A 14768-nucleotide genomic window follows, 5' to 3' on the forward strand; every position below is an offset into this window, starting at 1 on the left:
GGATTTTTCACAGCCGTCTCGTGCGTACGATGATCTACTTTCGATTTATATTAATTCCTTTAAACGAATTGAACGAACGATTATCTCGAAGATACGTATATGTATACGGTCGTAAAGGTTTTTTAACGAGGGTCGTTGAAAGCAAAGAAGAAAAGGAAAAGACAAAGCAAATAAAAAAGGAGAGACAAAGTGAAAATAAAAGGACGAAGAAAAAGGAGAAGGAGGAGGAGGAGGAGGAGGAAGGGATCGAAGAGAGTGTTACGTGTAGGAGGTAGGACAAATTAGCCGCTTAACTCGAGTTAGCTAATTTCCACGATGCGCTACGGCAGGCATTACCGTCCATTAATTAATCGGTGAAGTCTGTGGAAAGTGGGAGAGGAAGAGAAAGGGAGTAGAAGAAGAGGGTGCTCTTAAATAATTTAAATACCGCGGTGACCGATCGTGAACGCGGCTACGAGTTTGGCCGGTTTACCTCGTGCCTCTCGTGGATGTACTCAACGAGAAAGACGACGTCGGAGAAACCCGAAAGGATCGTGCGAAATACCGGCTTCCTGTTCCGCCGAGGTTTACGCGAAGCAGAGAGACAAAGCAGAAAGAGGGAGGGAGAGATCGAAGTCGAGATCCTAGTAAAGTTCCGGAGCTAGGAGCTCGACAAAATGGGTCTTTGGTATGCCGTACGGACACCCTGAATATCGGTTAGAAATGTACTCGACCTACCGCAATCCGATAGATATATCGCTCGAGGACGGTCATCGATTCTCCTGCGCCGTCAAACTTGGAATTCCGTCTAACTCTCCTCGTTTCCTTCCAAGATATTTCCTTTTTCCTTTCTCCTTTTCTATTTCTCGTTCCTTCGACCTTTCGACGGAACTTTTAAGGCGATTTTCATGAGCCAGAGAAAGAGAGAGAGAGAGAGATCATCGCTTTCGCCACGTAGTCGAAGCCATTCGGCTACGAGGAAGGTCTTTTCACGGTAACGCGGTTCTCCATGAATTTTTGGTCAGTCACATATCGAAAGCGATCGAAGAATACTTGGAAATTCAAAAGAAAGTTACGTCCGATTTTAAAGACTCTTCTTTGATGTCGAAGCATCGAGCACAAGTTCGAGAGCTAAACGTCGAGCCAACGCGAATCGTTTTCGAAGGTCATAGCCGAGAAAAGAAACGGAGCTCCGACAAGATCGTTTCCTTATCGAGTCTGTCGAGAGTGGGACTCCATTTTTAAATATTTAAATACCGCCTCGCACGATACACGATACTATATAACTACACGTATCTCTGTTAAGCGAGAATCGGCAGGTGACACAAACACTCGTCCCGAAGTAAACTTCCGCGGTCTATTAACCATTATGTAGCAAGGTAGTATATTAATAACGAGTTCGTTTCGAACTAAACTACGAACGAGAAGCGGACAGCGTACAATAGCGATAACGTAATTACGTTCTTTTTTTTTCCTTTTTCTCTTTTTTCCCCGCGAACGGTTTATACAACAACGTTTAAATCGGTGTTCATTTTTAACGATATACGTAAACGAAATATTCTCTCTTATTTTCCAAGGGAAAATCACTCGTTAATTGAGTCGCGCGTTCGCATTGTTCTCTCATTAGTTTCCACGTTTGACCGTTTTCCTTTTATCTTTTTCTCTCGCGATTTTCGGCGTTGCATTACTTTAACACGTTGGATTATCTCTTGTCTTCATTAATTATTCATTATTTTTCACGTTAAACTTTCAAACGAATTCGTAATTCTTTCCGGTCGTTATCGGACTTCGATTGCGACAAATTTTCGTTTTGTCGGCGTAAAGAGACCGAGCGTAATACTCGCATTACGTATTCAAACACGATAGACGCTCGCTCGTCTCGCTTTTTCCTCACTTTGTAACTCTTAAGTGGACATAGAAGAAGAAGAAGAAGAAGAAGAAGAAGAAGAAGAAGTAGTAGTAATAGTAGTAGTAGTAGTGGAGAAAGAAGAAAAGAAGCAGCAGCAGTAGTAGTAGACGACAGTGGCGGTGCCAGGAGTAGCACGTTCGGAGTTTTTCCCGGTAGTAAAGCTTCGACGATTAAGGCGGTTAAACTTTGTACGAGCTTAAGGTTTGCATCTCGTTTCGGGGGCTTGCGATATCCACATTTCTTCTATAATGAGACTAAATCCGACACACATAGATACACGTAAAATGGCTCTTTACAGAACTTGCTATCGTGCTTTTGACGACGGTAACTAGTATAGGAAACGAAAAGGAAAGGAAGGGAAAAAAATGTATCCCGTAGAAGCTTGAAACGTATATTTATAAATAGGAGAGGTTCTTAGCTTCGAGAGCTTTCTTCCAGTTTCATCTACGATCTTTATATCGAGCGAAAGCTTCACCGTATTGCACGAGATTCCTATATCTCTCTCTCTCTCTCTCTCCCTCCCTCCCTTCGATACCGTCGTTCCATACATTCCATAGTTTCCACGCGACGACACGACGGATGCGACACAGAACCACCAAACGAGGTATCCCCTTTTGAATCTATCGCTCTCGCAGATGACATCAAAGTCAGAATGTTCTCTGGGACGAGCCCGTCTCGTTCGGATAAATGCTCTTCCCTCGGTCTCTTTTGATATCGCGTCGGTCGAATTGAAAAAGCTTTCAGAAAATCCATGTGATTCGGTTACTTTGTGCTACTGTCTGTTCTATATATTTCTTTCTCTCTCTCTCTCTTTTTTCTTTCTTCTTATCTCTAGGAAAAAGCACGATATCAAGATCGAGGAAGAAAAAGAGTAAGGCGTGTGCGCGAGTACGCTCGTTAACGTCGTTTACGCGCCATAGAACGCGATTTTCAAGTTTGCGAATCCGGTTTTTCTTAGCAGAGACACGCTCGCTACTTCTTCTCCCCTTTTTCCTCTGTTACGTTGAAAAACATCTTACGATCCGAGATAGGTTCCGTTTTACCTCCTACCATCGTTTATACCACCCACGTGCCACGAGGACGCCTTGCCATTTTGCCTTCGAGTCTCGTGCACGGACGATGCGATACCTTTATATGGGGATGGGCAAATGTATCAGATATAGTTTCATTTTCTTATCATTCCCAATTCTCCATCTTATAACACGGTTGCTCGGCCAAGCAAATTGCGATATAAGACGAACCTGATAGTATCGTCTCTATCTTAATAGTATCGTTCGTATTTATAAGCAGATCGAACTGGGATATATATTCGATGACGACGACGAAAGATGGTTCTTTTCAATGATCGAATCTTCCATTTGCCGGAGTTTCTTCTCTCTCTCTCTCTCTCTCTCTCTCTCTCTCTCTCTTCGAAATTCATATCGAGAATCAAGTACCTTTACGAGGTATAGATCGCCCAACACACGTATCTCGATACCTGCGATGGATAAATTCCGATTCAGCGAAAAATCTGATATAATGCTGTGCGACACGATGCAAGTGTACACTCGTGTGCACACTCGAACGGATTTAGAACGTCCGATAAGATCGATTTTTCTTCGAGGTCCGTCCGTGAAAAAGAAAAAGAGCCGAGAGAATGTGTACTTCCATTCGCGGTGAGACTCGCAACTGTTACACTCGTGGGAGATACGTGTATATGCTTCTCGAATAAATTAATGAGAGAGAAAGAGAGGGAGAGAGAAAACTCGGCGAGCGTATCTCAAACAAAATTCATTTACGTTTTATATATTTATCTTTTTCTTAATCTCGAAAGAGATTTCATTTAGCGAAGGATCGTCGCCTTCGCATCGAAATATTTTTACTTCGGAATATCTTCGTTCCGTAAACGGGATTATATCGGAGAATAAAGAAAAACGTAGCCGAAGGTAATTTTTCTCGAACGTCCTCTCGTCATCAGCGTCGTCATAATAAATTTTCAAGCTCCCGAGAGAAAGAGAAACACTCCCGTCCGGGAATTTCCCGTTCCGGAATTCTTCTTAACGAGAGCCAATTTATTTATGGCTTGGAATAATTAACGAGACGTTTGTCTCTGCCGAGAATGAAGTCATCGATTTCGATCGGTATTCATCGAGTTAAGTTCCTTAACGGAGTGGACCCGTTGCTCCTTTTTCTTCTGGAAATTGAAACATTTCCTGCCAACGTTCCTGCTCCTTTTTCATCCCAAGCTCGGAATTTTGCGAAGCTTTATCGACCGAGATGGTAACGTTAAATTACACGAGAGAGGCAAAAGCGAGAGAGAAAGAGAGAAAGAGAGACAGAGAGAGAGAGAGAGAGAGAGAGAGAGAGAGAGAGAGAGAGAGAGAAATGTAGAGATGGAAATAAGAGAATAAAAAGTAGGAAAATGAAGAGAAAAGTAGCATCTCTTCGTACTATTAGTCCAATTTCGTAGATAGCTCGAGTCACGTCGTTCCAGTTTCAGGAATACGAACTAGACAAAGAGAGAGAGAGAGAGAGAGAGAGAGAGAGAGAGAGAGAGAGAGAGAGAAATGAGAAGTATCATCGCGCTCTTTACACAAGGTTGACGCGCTTCAGTGCGGAACTTGACTTTCCATACGCTGACTATTCCACGTTTTATTCCCTTACGTTCCTTTTTCTTTCGGAGAAATTTCTCTCTCTCTCTTCCTACTCTTCGCCACTCGACTACTCCTTTCCTCTTTCATCCTCCGTTTATTCAGCGCCATAATAATATCCTAGGTAAAAACGTCAGTAGGTATATGGGTATGTGCGAACAGACGTGCGCGAGTGTTTACACGCGAGTATACGCATATACATATATACCTACCTATATGTAAAAGAAGTCTAATTTTGACTCGCTTTTCCCAGTCGTTTGCGCTACCACCATCGTCGTCATTTTTGAATCATTTATTCTTAATCGGAATAATAAATGTTTTACGAGCGTAACTCACCTAAGTACTTACGCGTAACCCGACGAGAGCCAGTGTTTCTTAGCCAAATGTCAGGCGAGTGGTTTCGTTTATGCTCGAGGCGGTAATGGCGGATGACTCTTTTCCTCGCGCTTCTTCACCGAAAGCAAGCTGTCCCATGGTAACCCTTAATCGTGATGCTAGGAAACACGCGTCTACCGTCTCCTCGGCACCGAGTTAAAGAGAGCTACTTTGTATCGTAGCTGCTAGTCGGCCCTTTGAGGGTAACGAATTTTCCAACCTTTTGCTTTCTTTTATTTCTTATTTCTTTCTTTTTCTTCTTCTTTCTCCTCCGTCACCCTGTCTTCATTTTTATTTTTCCACATACCTGCTCTCTTCAGCACGAGAAAGTAACAAGAGGCGATAAAAACAAATACGGGACCGTCTAGACGAGTCAGTAATTATTTTTTTATTCATTTATCGCTAAGACGAAGGAAAAGAGGGATGATCGGTGGGAAGGAGAAAACTCGATAACGAAAAGAAAAAACTTTTCTCTATAAGCTTCTTTATTTTATCTTGAGAGAGCGAGAGAGAGAGAGAAGGCAAGACCCAATTGGAAACATAAATCAAACTCGTTTATTTATAAACTTATACGTTTACCTTGACGAGGGAGTATCTAAAGGAGGGTTAAAAAGCAGGACGCAAAAAAACGACGATGACATAGACTTTCTCTCCGTTTACCAGAGACATCCTTTTGCGATCTGAGTGTACATAACCAATGTACATAGATGCACGCGCACGCAATTCGAGTACATATATCAGAGACCAACGTTCTAGCAAAGCGGTAACTCGTTTCGATCGACGTCGGAGGAGTTTCAAAATCGATTTGCTATACTTTGCTATGGTATTTCTCGTCGTTTAGCGATATTATAAAAAAAGAAGAAGTCGAAACGCATGTATCCCGACGCTCGCGAGGATTTCCCTGTCAGCCTCTGTGGAAAATCGAATTTTCCAAGATTTTCATCGAGACGCGTCGTACGTCGATCGTCGTAGACGCGACGCGCCCATACTTGCTTACATACGTACGAACGTATATACTTTAAACGACCTATACGAGGTATACGTTCCAATATCGATACGAGCATTAGAAAGATCGCTTAATATTATTGCGTTTTTTCTCGCCTCGTTACTGATATACGCGAGAGTCGACAATAGTTCTCCAATAAACACAGGTAAATGTTTAGTCGTTTTTCCCATGGGCGACTAAGCTCGTATACACGGGACAAAACTTTAACCACCGGCAGAGAGACAGAGGGATTGCTTGATTACGCACGCGAAATACTCTCGCGAGCAGCTCGCCCACCACTACTGGCAACCTAGTATAACCGATATGTGTACAGTTTCTACATGCGGATTTTGCAGTTGCAACGTTTTGTCAGCTGCGACCTCTTCCTCTCTTCCTGTAGCTCGACCCCGTCGCGCTCCATATTCCTTCCTTCTTATTTCTCTTTTACGAGAGTCGTGTAAAGGCAGAAAGAGAGAGAGAGAGAGAAAGAGAGCTTGGATGGGATTGCGGCAACGTTGAAAAGAGCAAACAGGATCGACTATCCCTCGGGCGAGTGTAGAAGGTTGAAAGTACTGCGTGAATATGTAGGTACATTCCTTCGATATTCCTGCTAAACGATTTTCACATCTGTTCGACCTTTCGATGTACCAGACCATTCCTATTCCTTTTCTTTAAAAAGGGATAAAACTTAAACGAAAAGTGCGATTTTATCGAAAATCCCAATAAAATCTATTCGAAGCATATATTCGATGTACGAGCATACCTATAAATACGCAAAAATTACATATGTATGTTAATCGAGTCGAGCAGGAAAGAACATAAATAAAACAGCGAGCGATATAAAATTTGTTTAACCGTTACGTTGTTTTTCGTTTGTTATATATATCATTTCGTCAGGAACACTTGTCACTGTTATTTCTCTTGTCTCGGTTTCTCTTTCAGCGCAGCATAGTTCAATCGATTATCACGTCTACCTCTGATAATCAATTGCGAGCGTGCAAACATTTGTATAGCTTTTGGTCTTCTCTAAAAGCTTATCGCTTATGCCAAAGAGAACGTTATCTCTCTCTGTCTGTCTCTCTCTTTCTCTCTCTCTCTCTTTGTAGCTTGTTTCAGGAAGCACGTATTCGATCGTACGAATTTTATTTATTTTTCTTTTATTTTTTTTTCTTTTACAATGGCACGTTGTTTTCATTGAAATAAAAGATTTGAATTTACATGAAAAAGAATCTATAGGACGGTATATAGTACTCTTGTTACAATATTATATTTTTATTAAATCGTATAAATATCGTTTTTTCTTCTTCTTTTTTTTTATTTTCTTTTAAATATTCCATCGGTATACGTACAACAGTATCTATATAAAAGAAGAGAGAAAGTTGGAGTTTTGTTCGATGGGAATCGATCGTCGCGCGTTGGGATTAGTCCGTATTAAAAGTTCACCTTTCGTAATTGAGCGTTCTATTTAATTATCGATGCAAAATCTATCGGATCTCAGTCGGGAAATCGACGCGGACGCGTGATCTCTTCGTAACGTAGAAATTTTTTTATTTGCTTCATTCGTCGATGGTGGTTTCTTGCTTGCTTGTCTTTCGACGGTTCAAAGCGATACGTATTTATGATTAACGCTCGAGTAATTTCCGATCAGAGAAATAAATGTAAAAGAAAAATTTCGATTCGATAAGTCCTATTCAAAGTTTCTTATAAATAAACGTCTCTCGGTAATTTTCCAGCCAGAACAAGTTTCTTCTCTCGTCTTCTTCCTTGTCAGCGAAAGATTGCGAATGGCGGTAAAATGCAGCGCGCAACCGGAATAAAAGGGAATCTGCGATTGGCATCGCTGTCTGAGAATTGGAAGAGAGAGAACGCTCGAAGGAATCGAGCGACGATCGAGGACGTCGGAATTAAAAATGGAAGTAAGATCGATTTTAACTTGCAATTATTTTCTTATTCTTTACGTAAACTCCCGATAAAAGCAATTTTTTTTTTTTTTTCATCGATACGTATTATCGCGCCAACTTGTCGCGCGATTATAACTCGCGATAGATACTAACGATCTATTACGATTGATATTTATAACACGATTGGATAGCGATTTAAATATTTATTGGATAAGTAAATATCGCGAACGTAGCTGGAAACAGAGGAGTTATAGTCGCGATGAATTCCGAGCGATGCCACCAAAATGAAATTCGGTCTTTTATCTCGTTGTTTTTATTTATTTCTTTTACTTTTAACGGAACATTCGAAAGATTCCATCGATTTTTCTTCTTATTCTCATTGTCGTCGACGTCGTCGTCGTCGTCGTCGTCGTCGTCGTCGTCGTTGGCGAGCAACCGAGCGAAAATAGATTTATATAAATTGCCGTTAACGTCGAGGCTCGTCTTTGACGAGAAGGTAGCACCGTGTTTTCTTGAAATTCGTCTTGAGGATATATAATAACAAGGCGATAGTCTTCTCTTTTCTTCTTCTTCTTCTTCTTCTTCTTCTCTATTTCTTTTCTTCGAAGCGCGAGCTTCCTTTATCTCTTCTTGTTACCGTTATTATCGTTATCACAGTCATTGTGAAGTTCCGCCTAATTTCAGCCTATCGTCGATGCGTACCTTTTCCTTATCTTTCCTTCTCTCTCTCTCTCTCTCTCTGTCTTTTTCTGTTTTCCGTTACTCGCGAAACTTGCTTTTTCGGAAACTTACTTTTTCGAATTTAATTGAAACATTCTTTGAAAAATGGTTCTCCTTAAGATACGAGAATTTCATCTCGAGTTATCTCTTTGTACGAGAAACGAATTTGTAGAGGGAAAGAGAGTGGGAGGGAGAGATACAGAAATATATGGTATGGATATATTTATTTAGTATATACATAGTACACAGTTCTGTAGTTTATCGACGTGGCTGGAAACGTTCGTAAAGATAAAGGGAAAACGAGGAAGAAAGAGGAATGCGATGCACGAAAAACGAAAGCTTCCGGACGACGAAAGCGTGTAACGGTTTCTACGTTGTACGAGAATCATAAAGAGAGCTTCCGTTTATTTCATTCCGATGGACGCAGTACATTTTTTTGTCTGTTCCTTTCTCTGTCTTTTTTTTTTTTTTTTTCGGAGATTCCGAGAAAAACGACGGCATCCAGAATCCAGTTTTCACCAGGCGAAGCACGTATGAAACTCGGCAAGTCTCAGCAAGGGGATAAAAATTCCGATCGTCCATCCGATGCAATAAATTGCAATTCGGTAGTCCCAGGCGGTGCTTTCGCAATCGTTTTGCGAGAAATTCCCGGTCCTCGTTTGTGATTCACACATTCGCAACTTTGCAATGCAGATTTGTAGAATACTACAAATTTTCATATATAATCATATTTTTTTCCCTCCTTTCTTTCTTTCTTTCTTCTTTTTTTTTTTTTTTTTTTTTTTTTTTTATTTATAACAACTTTATATCACGAATCTTCGATTCGCAAGGAATACCTTCTGAAATTTGTCTCCAGGAAATGCCGTCGTTGCGACGAGCTAAACGTATTTTTTCTTCTCAATCACGAATATTTTAAAGTACGTAAAGCGATTGATATCGATTACGCGATACCGACGTTTCGTCACTGTACACCGAGTTATCTTGTTCCGTTTTAACTTTAATTCCAGTTTTATCGATTATAATGTAAAGAAAATTACATCGACATCTTGGTCAGGTGCACCGTAGTTCGTTCCTCTTCATCTTTTTCCGTTCCATCGCGAACTCGCAAACGGATTATTTCGTCTTTCTGAAAGGAATACCTCGTAATACCGGCATATCGTAAACGAGATATTCGAGAGAAAGTATTATTACGAGATCGTGTACCCGTCCAAAAGGATTTTAAAATCTCGATGCAAAACTACGAAGATCTTACGACCGAGAGAGGAGAGTACCTTTTTCTAAATCTTTTTTTTTCCCTTTTATTGCATCCAGTAAAAATCCATCTGTGGTTTTTGTGCGGGTGCGTTATTGCCTCATTTTTTTCTCTCGACGAATTGTCTGACTCGAAAAAAACAATGAAAGTTAAGAAAAGTGATAATAATCTGATAAGTCTTCGGAATTATATTCTCTCTCTCTCTCTCTTCATTTCGTCCTCATTGTAGTCATTAACTCTCTCTCTCTCTCTCTGTCTGTCTGTCTCTCTCCTTCTCTTTCGTCCCATCACCAGGCCAACCGTGTCGTTCGTTCTGTCTCTCCCGACGACTAATCGATAGTTCGCACCAATTTAGCCGACGGCGTACTCGCGGACAATTATGTCCCTTGTATCGTGGCTTGTTTCTAACCGCTTTGAATTGTCCAAAGGGAATAGACTGATATAAGAGGGACAAAGAGGGAGAGAGATAGAGAGACGAAGGCAGAGGACAGACAGAGATAAAGGAGAGATAGTTGCTGGCTCAGAAGACACAAATCTCTGGATAACTGGAACGATACTCGAACCGTTCATCGAATATGATCTTATCTGGGAAGTTGCATCGAACGTCTTACGTTTCGATCCTAATTTGCAACTCCTCGGAATGGAACACGATTTGATTCGACGACGTGCTTTGAGATTACTGTTATCGGTTAGAACGGTACGTATGTTATGTCGTCTTTTGGAAGAAAAGAAAAAGAAAAAAAAAAATAAATAAAAAGGAATAAGATCAAAATACGCATCCATAGTAATATACAAGATTCACGGGAGTGCGAATACTGTGGTATTATAAATGACGTTCTAATAAAGGTTCAAAGTAAGAGAATTGTAAGGCAGGTAGGTAGGTAGGTAGGTAGGTGGGCAGACAAGTGGAGTTTGTAGGATCTGCCACGTCATGAGGATGGGGGAGTTTGAAGCTCGAGGGTGCTTAGCACGCGACTTTGCAAGGCCAAGACGATGGAAGGTCATTTTATAAGCAATTAGTTCCTTCCCTCTCTTTCATTGAGAAATTGCTTACGAAAGCTTTAAGACGACGTCATCGAAAAGTTCGATCCTAAAGCGATGATTATTTTTCTTATTCCCATAAACACAGAAGACGATCTATTTCGTAACTTTCTAATGTTTCCGGCTGACTTACCTTCCTACCGTCGAAGAGACACGAACGAAGAGTGCTCAGTTTGCTAGCACGCTAAAGGATTATCCTTCTTGTAGTCCGTGGGATCCGATTTTAATGAAAGCTTTTCACGGTAAGTCTCTCGACGTTACGGACTCATCCTTACCGATCGGCGATGCTCTCTATCTCATTCATTCGTTCTCTCTCTCTTTTCCTCTCTCTGCTTGTCTCTCTTCCTCTCACTTCTCGCAAACTGTAGGAAGAGCGATAAAGAAAAAAAAAAATTGAACGAAGGAAAAGAAATTAATTGCTCGTAAAGTTTCTACCCTTCGTGAAACTAGCAAAATGCCTTAACGTTCGTTCTCATTACTTTATCTCCCGTAATGACCCTGTTCAAAGGAACAAAAAGAGAGAGAGAGAGAGAGAGAGAGGATGTATGGATATTCACGAATCTCTTTCAGATCTTCTTGTTACGTACAATTTTTTTGGTCTGCTACGAAAGTAGTCATCCACTTTTCTTTCTAGATGATTCGCGAAAACGGATTGCCCTTTTTAAATCGCAAGATTATAAGGGCGAGGTAATTAGTCAAATGTCGTCGTATAATCGTTGAACGTTTTAGGGCGAGGGGGATGGGAGGAGGAGACGGAGATAAAGTGTTGTTCAAATAAAATTGAGTAGCGTTAACAGAGGATCCCAAAGTAATTAAGCTGCTTATGCATTTTGATTATACGTTATACGCACGTGCGATAGGTGGGTGATAATTGACGAGAAGATAACGATCGTTTTGTCGATTAACACGCAAGAATTTCGATGTATATTTACGCGTAGGTGTATATACGCGCGCGCGTGGCCGATTAACGCATTCGAAAATTGCGATAGACGTCCGACAAAGTTTTTCGATGAAAATGAATCCTCCCGTTCGTCGAAGCGAGACATATTTTCCATTTTTATTAGATTCGTATAAATTTTACTTTATAGAATATCCTGCCGAATGAAAAATTGGAGAAAAGTCGAATTAGCGTGAAAGAGATAATCGATGTAAATTCGCGGAGATAGACGCCGAGGTTCGCCTTCGCAAACGTAGCCAAGATGCGATCAAACACTGTAATTTGTTGGAAATAACGCGACCGAAGCAGGCGAATTTGTCGTTGTTTGCCGTGTAAGCGCCACATCCGGTGCCGGAGGGGAGGGGATGGTCGGGGGTTTTGTCATTAGGCTAATTATTAATGCTACGGGGGACGACCTCGGACGAAACTGCAGCTAACAGAAGCGTTCAGTCTCGTTCGTTGGGGCTTAATTCCGTCGACGTTCGTGCAAATATACGATTATACACCTACCGTTGACATTCGTTCCTCTCCGAAAAGATTCCTTTTAACGATTACCCAATCGAATATCCTAAGCGAATAAATTCGATCAAAATTTTAATTAAGTTCTTTCGAATTTGATTCTTGTTCTCTCTTTCTTTCTTTTTCTTTTTTTTTTTACACAAGGCCTTTACAGAACAAAAGAATTTAAAAATCATTTGGAAATAGTTCACCTTCTCTCTCTCTCTCTCTCTCTTTTTGTTTTTGCTTTTTTATTTATATTATTTATTTTTCAATCTTTCTTTTTTCCCATTCACTCTTCATAATACGATCGTATTTTTAGTATTCAGTCCCGTCAAAAAAATGCCGCTTTTCTTTTTTTTTTTTTTTTTTTTTCTTTTTTGAGAGAGTAAAGTTCAAGTATATCTGTATACGTACGTCCGTGTATATGCGTGGATGTACGTACGTCGTACAGGGTAAAGCAGAAAAAGGGAAACGGCTTGATTTTTCGTTTTATTTTTCGACAAATTCTTCCTTGTTTTTTTCCTCTCTACTAATTCATTTATATTCGTTCCCTCGGCGTCGGCCATAGACGGGGAAAGCTTCCTAGCTTTTATAGCCCTTTAAAATCGGTGAATGTGTTTTTGCTTCTCTTCTTCGAGAATTCATTACGTAATTCCGTGATTTGTTCGGCAAGTAGATCGACGAATTTATTTTCACAAGGGAAAACAGATAACGCGTGGCAGCAGTAGTATACGCGTAGAAAAATTCTACTAGTAATCAACCTAAAGTTCACATTTTTAGCTTCAATCGTATATTTTGGCTTTTTTCTTTTTCCTTTTCGTCTTTTTCTCTTTTCTTTTATTCCTTCCACGTCGGCTAGTAATTTTCGAGTGTGAATCGTTAGTCGAAAGGGCCTCGAACTCCTGATAGAACACGAAAGTCTGTGGCCAAAGGCTAACCGAAGGATTGAGTTTCGTGGTAAAAGGTAGACGAGATGAAGAGGAAAGAGGTGAGGAGAGGAGAGGAGAGTGGGAAGAGGGAGAGAGAGAGGGAGAGGGAGAGAGAGATGGTTTCTTTCAGTAGAAGGAGCATTGTTTCGTGCACAAAGCAGACATTGGTGGGGTGCACCCGAGCTGACTAGAGAGATGCCTAGAGGACTCTATTGTTCTACTGGCGTATCACGCAGAGGATATTCCCAGTGCCTTTTAAAAATCGTACCTAGAAACACCCTAGATATTGCTATCAGCTACGTCAAACAAGTCGACTCTTCGAAAACGTTTGTCCGTAATTTTTTGTTCGTCCTTTTTTTTTTTCTTTTCTTTTTGTCAGTTTCGTTTTCTTTTTTATATTTTTCCCTTCCTTCGTTTCTCGAATAAACATTCCCTATCTCGAATTCTATCTCGGATTGTTTATTTAACGTCACGATGTAATCTGTTTCTTGAAAGAAGCGACAAGTTTTGTTCTGGGATTAGAACGTTTAGCGGAGAAGGAGGGTGGGTTTGTGTGGGTGTATGTCGGTGTGAAAGAGAGAGAGAGAGAGAGAGATAGAGAAATAGAGATAGAGATAGAGTAAGAAGACTCTTCTTGCACGAGCAACAAAGTTCGATTCGCTCGGCTTAAATCGAGGATTATCCCGAGTTCATGGATTATGAAATCGCATCGAGGCTTTAATTAACGTGACCATTTGCATGTAGAATCTCACGATCGACGGCTAGTAGATAATCGTGAACATTTCCACGCAGATTAATGCCGAGATGTTATACGCTATGACAAAACACGAGTATATGTATACGTAACGTGTGTGCGTGTTATACATATATACACACATACGTATATATAATATATAAGTATGTATAGACACATTACTTGACCCGAATACGTACTTTATGCATACATATATCGAAGATATCTATCCCAACTCTGTCTTTTCCCTTCTCTCTCTCTCTCTCTCTCTCTCTCTCTCTCTCTCTCTCTCTCTCTCTCTCTCTCTCTCTTACTCCTTTCTTTTCCACGACGTCTCCCCGACGTCTTATGAATATCTTAAAAGAATACGTTTGTATCTACAGATCCGAGTATCACGTTTATTTCTTTTTCTTAGACCCTCTTCAATCAGTCGGCAATACGTAGGAATGAATATTTAAGATAAAACTTAGCTGTTTTCGTCGCACACGTACTCCAGCCTGAAAGGTGAAAGAAGTGGGAAAGAAGAATGAGGAAAAGGACAACCGAATGGTATATAGGATCGATCGATGCTCAAAGAAAGAATACCTTTTCATAGGTTTATAACCGTCCAAGATAGCGATGCATCATGAAAGGTTAATCGAGGTAGGCGAAGAACAATTTCGTAATTTTATCACCCCAACGATTCGCGATTCTTCCCTCTCTCTCTCTCTCTCTCTCTCTTTTTGTTAACAGTCTTCGTTCGATTTTAGGACGATCGCGCTGATATTATTTATTTAAGTCGGAGAAATAAATTCGATATAACTTTTTTAATTCCCTTTCTCAAATTCGATATATCCATTTTCGAAATGGACTCGATCGCGATAAATGAGATAGATC

General features: G+C 40.6%; 1 protein-coding gene across 8 annotated transcripts in view; it reads left to right on the forward strand.

Annotated features, from left to right (window-relative positions):
• Window positions 1-14768, forward strand: part of LOC127061680 (octopamine receptor Oamb) — a 52445-nt gene that overhangs the window by 15571 nt on the left and 22106 nt on the right. For 6 of the 8 annotated variants that reach the window (XM_050988901.1, XM_050988902.1, XM_050988893.1 and 3 more), the window contains one exon: window positions 7612-7794. The exons of the other annotated variants lie outside the window; for them this stretch is intronic. The gene's annotated coding sequence lies outside the window, so the exon portion shown is untranslated. The remainder of the gene's footprint in view (window positions 1-7611; window positions 7795-14768) is intronic. 8 annotated transcript variants of the gene reach the window in all.

Source organism: Vespula vulgaris, chromosome 2 (assembly GCF_905475345.1).
Source record: "Vespula vulgaris chromosome 2, iyVesVulg1.1, whole genome shotgun sequence".
Lineage (NCBI taxonomy): Eukaryota > Metazoa > Arthropoda > Insecta > Hymenoptera > Vespidae > Vespula > Vespula vulgaris.